This window comes from Gossypium raimondii, chromosome 6 (genome assembly GCF_025698545.1).
Source record: "Gossypium raimondii isolate GPD5lz chromosome 6, ASM2569854v1, whole genome shotgun sequence".
Classification (NCBI taxonomy): domain Eukaryota; kingdom Viridiplantae; phylum Streptophyta; class Magnoliopsida; order Malvales; family Malvaceae; genus Gossypium; species Gossypium raimondii.
The window spans coordinates 36,471,778-36,478,990 of record NC_068570.1 but is presented as its reverse complement, the minus strand read 5'-3'; the positions used below and the strand labels follow the sequence as shown (position 1 = coordinate 36,478,990).

At 33.6% G+C, this 7,213-nt stretch overlaps 1 long non-coding RNA gene across 1 annotated transcript; it reads left to right on the top strand.

Moving 5' to 3' along the window:
- Positions 1-4,907: 4,907 nt before the first annotated feature.
- Positions 4,908-7,207, top strand: LOC105774638 (uncharacterized). Its single transcript, XR_001127474.2, has 3 exons — positions 4,908-5,062; positions 5,139-5,287; positions 7,064-7,207. It is a non-coding gene; the product is annotated as an uncharacterized LOC105774638 (long non-coding RNA).
- Positions 7,208-7,213: the final 6 nt, after the last annotated feature.

The following is a 7,213-nucleotide window of genomic DNA, read 5'->3' as shown; positions in this document are numbered from 1 at the left end:
ATGATGAAAATGCAATGCAATCATAATCAAGACAAAACGAAACATGTTAGTACAAAAGCAAGCAAAAAAAAAAACAAATTTAGCACCTACTCGGGAGATTACTAGAGTTTGGTGTAATTATTCCTAAGGTGGTAAATTAAGGCTCACTATATGCAGTTCGACTCTAAAGTAAAGGTACCTGAACCAGCAGATTTCTCAATCTTCACCCATTATAGGCTAATACGGACTGAGTTTAGTTCAAGGGAATACATTTCCCTATGGCTGTACGGAGATGAAAATCTCACGACATAGGTACTGATGTATCTCGAAAGCGATCTGCTATCCTGCACAGAGGTGAAGACTTCACAAAGGAAATAGCTTCTCACTCCTACTTAAAAGGAAATAATCGAGCGGTTATATAATGCAATATGCAGAAACATATCGAAATTCAAACCAATAGAGTAATTACAAACCGAAGTACTGATAATCGTAATAAAAACGGACAAAATACAACAAAAATAATCACAAATTTAAACCAAGTTTTTGGGTGACCTCTAGATATTCGGTGTGATTCTACCTAGAGTAGGCTCCTGAGGCTCATTATATGCGGTTCGATTCTAAAGTAAGGGTACCTGAACCGATAGATTCCTCGATCCTCACCTATTATAGGTTCATACGGACCAAGTTCAGTTCAGGAGAATACATTTCCCTATGGCCATGCGGAGATGAAAATCTCACGAAGACATAGGTACGGATGTATCCTGAAAGCGATTTAGTATCCCATGCAGAGGTGAAAACCTCATGAAGGCGTAGTTTCTCACTCCCACTTAGAAGGGTATGATCGAGTGGTCATGCAATGCAATGTGCAGAAATCTATCCAAACTTAAACTAACACAGCGATTATAAATCACAATGATGAAAATCGTAATAAAGACGAATGAAAATGCAACGAAAAAATCGTATATTTAAACCAAGTTTTTTATTTTTGACAAAAACACAAAAAGTAATCAACTCGTGGCCTGACTCTTGCGTTTGTCCCCAGTGGAGTCGCCAAGCTGTTGACACCATTTTTTTTATAAAACGGGGTCGACTTGAGATTTGAAAAACGAAAACGAATGTGGGAGTCGCCACCAATCTTTTTTTGATAAGGTGTGATCGGGTCACCTCGTAAAATGGTTATTTTTAATAAACGGTTTAGATTTATTAAAACAATGCTTTTGGTCTGCGAAATTCAAAAAAATAGGTTCGGGAGTCGGTTACGTACGAGGAAGGATTAGCACCCTCGTAACGCCCAAAAATTGGTACCTAGTTGATTAATTAGTGTCTTGGTGTCGAACGCTGAAAATTTCAAGGGAAATTTAAAATACAATCCTCTTTTCATTAAAATGCTTGAATAAATTAGGAAGGGAATTAAAGACCTACTCGTCTCGAGGTAATGAAATATCACATCTCGTAAGTTAAGACACGATATTCCACACATTTGAGAATGAACTTGAATTTAATTCTTATTGAAATCTCGTATTTTGAAATTTAGAAGGATATGTCACTTATCTAGGTTCAACGAGAAAATTGAAACCCCGTAAGTTAGGGTACGATTTCTCAAAATTCTAAATCGTGAAACATTGCCTTATTTTTTAAAATTTTCTTTTCACCAATTTGGGTAAAAGGGTAGTGAAATGTTTAAAAGATATACGTTTACTTTATTATATTTTTAAAAAAGTTATTTAATACGTAAAAAGTTATACGTGGCTAATAACGATGGTGTGACATGCTTTTGAAGTAACGGAGACGTAATATTGCATAACATAAAAGAAACACATGTCATCAATATCATCGGATTACAATGCTGACAAGCATGAACAAGAACAATACAAATAATGCTAATAATAACATGAGGAACGATGATAATAATAATGACAATATGAATAAAAAAACATAATAACGATGATTATTGAAAGAAAGAAAGAAAAAGAAAAAAATAATATATTGAAAATAATAATAAAAATAATAGTGAAAATATTAACCATAACGGAAAATACAAATAATAGTAAACAAAAATGTGAAAACCAAAAAGAAACAAAATAGTGAAAATATTAAATGAATAAGGTTAAATTAATAAGATATTTGATTTTTTTAAAAGGAAAAGAAAAAGAAATTAAACAAAACAAAATAAATAAATAAACAGTTTTTAGAAAAAGTGAATTAAAAATGAAATTCAATGACCCCAGGACAGATTTGGAATTAAAACAGAATTAAAGTGCCAAATTTGAAAAGAAAAAGAACCAACAGGACCCGATATGTAGGGGCCAAATGGGAAATTATTCCCCAGCCATTTAAATGCGCCGTTTCAATGGGTTAAAATGAAATGGAGATAAAATTATATAGGAAAATTAAAATAAAAAATAAATAAAAAGACAACATTAGAAATTGAATAAAATGTGGAGGGGTCAACCGTGAAAATAACCTATTTTATTTGGCCCAGCACGACGCCGTTTATGGTACTAATGTCGGCGCATGGTCCATGGACTAAATTGAATCAGAAGCACAATTTGCAGCCGAAATCGAAAACAAAAAAGGGATCAGATTGCACCACAGTGTGAAAGTGGAAGGACCTAGCGCAGAAATATCCCCTTCACCGCAGAAATACGCGGATCCTGATGGTGGACGAGTCGGGTCGCGGGTCAAGGCCAAAACAACATCGTTTTGGCACTTGAATCCCACTTTCAAAACGGCGTCGTTTTATGTCTTGTATAAATAGTAAAAAAAAGAAAAAAAAAACATTTCAATTTCAGTTTCAGAGAAAAAAATAGAGAAAGTTCCTTTAGTCTCTCTCTTGGCCCCTCCATCTGGGCTAGGTCTCGGCCATGCCACTGCCGTAGCGCCGTGGTGGCTGGTGGCTGGCATTGCGCAAAAAGGCGTTTTAGCCCCCATTTTAAAACCCGATCGAAGGCCAGGCCTAGCCTTCCAAAAAGAGCCAGAAGTGGAGACCTCCTACCCTTATTTTGCCTGATTCTGACAACGAAAGAGGGTTTCTAGCAACGTGGCCACAGGCTCTTCTAGCTGAGTTTTTCTTCCTTTTTCTTTTTATTTTCCTAGAAGAAAAAATAAAAATAAAAATAAAACTCAAATCTAAAACATAAAAAAAAAACAAAATATCACCTTCTGAAATATTGCCTTTTTTTTATTTCTCTCCTGTTCGTGAGAAGGGGGACCCTTTTTACAATGGTTGTTATGGCTTTATAGCCATTTTTTTACAATATTTTCGCTATTATTTGCTACTACTTTTTCTCTTGTTTGCAGGTGTTGACGTTGATGGAGTAGGTGATTGACGGGCGGCACGGCGTCAGAGGTGGCAGTGGCAGAAGACGACTCCAGAAGCTAGGAACCCCTAGGTGTGGCGCACCTAGGGTTTGACATTGTTGTTTCTGATTTGATTTTTTTTGGGCTAGGTTTAGACAGTTGGGCCTGTGCATTTGGGCTTCGGGTTTGGGTTTATGGTAGTTGAGTTTGGGTCTATCATTGGGTTAAAGTTTGTAAATGGGTTGTTTATTGTTTTTTTATTTTTGGTTTGGTTTGTTCTTACTGGTACGAGCCCAGGCAAAAATGGGCTTGTATAGGATACTTACTAAGTACTTGCATTGCATATTTTTTTGTATCTTTGTCTAGAAATTCAGAAATTTTTTTTGTATCCTTATCTCAATGATGAGATAAACTTATAATATTCATTCATCATCATCACATATTTATTTAGTTTATAATACATATTATACTCATCTTCAAATTACTAAGAATACCAATCAAACATTTGTTATATTCTAGCATGTTTGTATCAATATATATTCCTAAAGTATAACATCCCTAACCCGTCTCCATCGCCGAATTATGGTTACGAAGTATTAAAGTACAATTTAGAACATTCAGAACATTTGATTTCAAATAGAACATTTATTCAATTAAAATTATAACAATCATTTACACATTCCATTTATAGCATACAATACAATTACAGGCCTTAAATCGATCTTATGGAGCCCTAAAAACAGTTTAGGAACATTCCAGAATCAATTTGAAACAAAACAGAAAATTTTGAAAAAACTTGAAAATTTTGGAAATGGGTTGTCACAGGACCGTGTGTCATTATTGTTTTAAGTGTAGGTTTCACATGGTCTGCAACATGGTCGTATGTCTCAAGTCAGTATGTAACATGGTCTAATACATAGCATATGACACGGTCGTGTCATCCAATATCGAATGCACACATAGTTTGGTACACGACCTGCGACACGGTCATGTGACCCTATTTTGAATACCCACAAAGGTGGACACATAGGCTGGGACACGGCCATGTGTCTAGACATGGTCTGGGCTATATCAGACGGCCTGGCTACACAGTCGTGTGACCCTTATTTCCAAAATTTTCTATTTTGTTTCAAATTGATCCCAAAATGTTCCTAAACTATTCTTATAATTTCAATTGAATAAATGTTCTGTTTGAAATCAAATGTTCTGAATGTTTTGAATTTTACTACAATACTCTGTAACCCTAATTCGGTGACAGAGACGGGTTAGGGATGTTACATAAAGTACCATTTCACATGTCTATTTACCTTTCAAAAATTTACCAAAACATGCCAACATTAACAACGCATACCATAATTCAATACTTGTAACACCCTCAACCTAGCCTAGGTGTTTCGGCTAAGTCAAATGTGTTATATTAATCACCAAAGTGATCTAGTAAAGTCATTCTTTTACTTGAGTTGAATTGTATGAAAATCACTCTTTTGTTTTTAAGAAAAATATTCATTAACCAAATCGAATCTACTTAGTAATCCAATTACAATATTATTAATGTGAAGTTTTTAAAAAAAACGCTTACAACTTGTTTAGTTGGAGGGAATAGGAATGCATTCCCCCTAATTCAATGGGCTCACTACCAAAGGTATGTTTGGTTGGCTGTAATAGGCATTCATTGCCTTCAGCACCTATTAGGGACTCCTTCAGCACCGTTTTTCTTATTTTCCATTTTCTGCCCTCAGCATTTTCTCCTACATTTCCCTTTTTTTTTCTATTGATTGCAGAGGTAATTTTTTTCCTTCTTTATGATTTTTCTTTCTTACGTTTGGCTTAGAAACTGAAGCAAAGGATTTTCTGCCCAGGTTGATCTTCTCCTACGTTTCTTTTCTCATTTTATCATGAACGGAAAACTCTTTGCTTAAAACCCATTTCTTGGGTTAGGGCAGGGAAGAACATTTTTTTCTTTTCTTTCTACTCTTTCCACAGTAGCCTGATCTGGAATATTTTACAAGTGAGTTTTGCTTCACCTATAATCTGGAATATTTGCTATATTATTCACCAAAATAAACCTCATCCACTTCCTTTGTCTTGATCTGAATCTTTTGTTCTCCTAATTTTGATTCTTTTTAAAGTATTTCATTTTTAGTTCAAGATATATGATTTTCATTGGGCTTTTCTTTGACTGGTTCTATTGCATGTTCAATTGAACAGATGAAAATTCTCTTCTTGTTCTTTGATTGTTTTCTAAATGGCTTGTGATTTCGATTAGTTGAGTTTTCTTTATTTGCATTTCTTGAATTTTTTTAATGATAAAATTGTGGGTTTTAATATTAAGAGGATATTAACATGAAGTTTATGTTTTGGTTTCTGTATTGAGTTAAGTTGATGTTTTTCTTTAGAGAAGATTGATTAGTTGGGTGAGTTTAATCACGAATTCTGCCTGGTAGTATGTGTGGATGCGGATCTGAGAATTGCCTTCGTTTGTGTTTATGGATTATCACTATTGTTGTTGTTTAATCGGGCATGTAATGTAATGATGATAGTTTGCAATAATCCTATGAAATCCTTGAGTTCTATTATGCTGCAATTGCAATATTTGGTTGGTTCATTCTATTGAAATTTTAATGTCAGTCATGGTTCTTAATTGCATCTCAACACCAAGAAACAATAAGAAAAATTATTTTTTCTTTCATTCTTCTTTTGTTAGACATATCGCTTTGTAGTCAACGAAGAACCATTGCTGTATAATTTATGTATGATTTTGTGCAGATTTTTTAGTGCAGAACCATTGCTATAGTCAACGAAGAACCATTTGGGATATTTTAGTGCAGATTTTTTTTATTATAATTTATGTATGATTTTGTAGCTACCTAATTATGATATCGAGAGTTTCCCTTTAGAACTAGCAATATTAGAGATAAAATGATACATCATATTCATACACAGATAAATAACTCAAACATGACAAGAAGATGTGTTATTCAAAATCTGTAAAATATGAATTATTAATTATGAATTATTATACGATGATGACATGGCTGTTAGCAGAACATGGCATAGATACACAAATTTACTAGGTAACATTTTTTCTCTTCTAGGAAATTGAGTCCTTATTTGCATGATTTGGCCATTTGAACGAGATGAAATATTTGTTCTAGTGTTGCCCATTTCATATGTTTTGCCAAGATCAATTGCTTGACATAGAGTAGTTAAGAAAGCGATAAGATATATGCTTTAAGGATCTTTTAGTCTTGTGTTTCTATGCTATATTTGCTAGATTAATTGCTTGTGTGATGCTTTCTCCATTTTTTGCAAGAGCTGGTGGAAATTGTTATGATTGGTGTTTGTTCTGTTAACATATTTAAGCAATCTTTAGTGTTTTCAATGTTGGTAAGATGTTAAAAATGTTCAAAAAGTGTCTGAAGACTGGTAAGAGTCTTTGATAATTTAATTCCATTTTCATTTGGTTTTTCTTACATGTTTCTATTTCCTATGTTTCCTAGATTGAGTCAGCCTTTTATGCTTGTGATTTCAATTTTGAGTTTTGACTTATTTTTAGTCATACTTAAATGCACTGAGGTTTGTACATTAGTATCTGGCATGATATTAGATCTACATTATTCCATTGAATATGATTATCTCATTTTTTTAATGAATGCTCAATTTGTGTAATTACAGGCTTGTTGTGTTTTTGCAAGAGAAATTTTATCATTTGGAGCTTTAATATTTTAACACAAGTGATGTCAATTTCTTGTCTTGATAACATCTTTATAATTTACTAATGCAGGTGGACAGACAAGTATCAGGTAACGGACATAAACAAATATCTCCGCTGCAATGATGATAACATTACTCTTTTCTAGTAATCTGGGAAAGACAATATATATATGTCAAACTACAGTTACATTTCAGATTTAATCTTTTACCTTAAACAAGA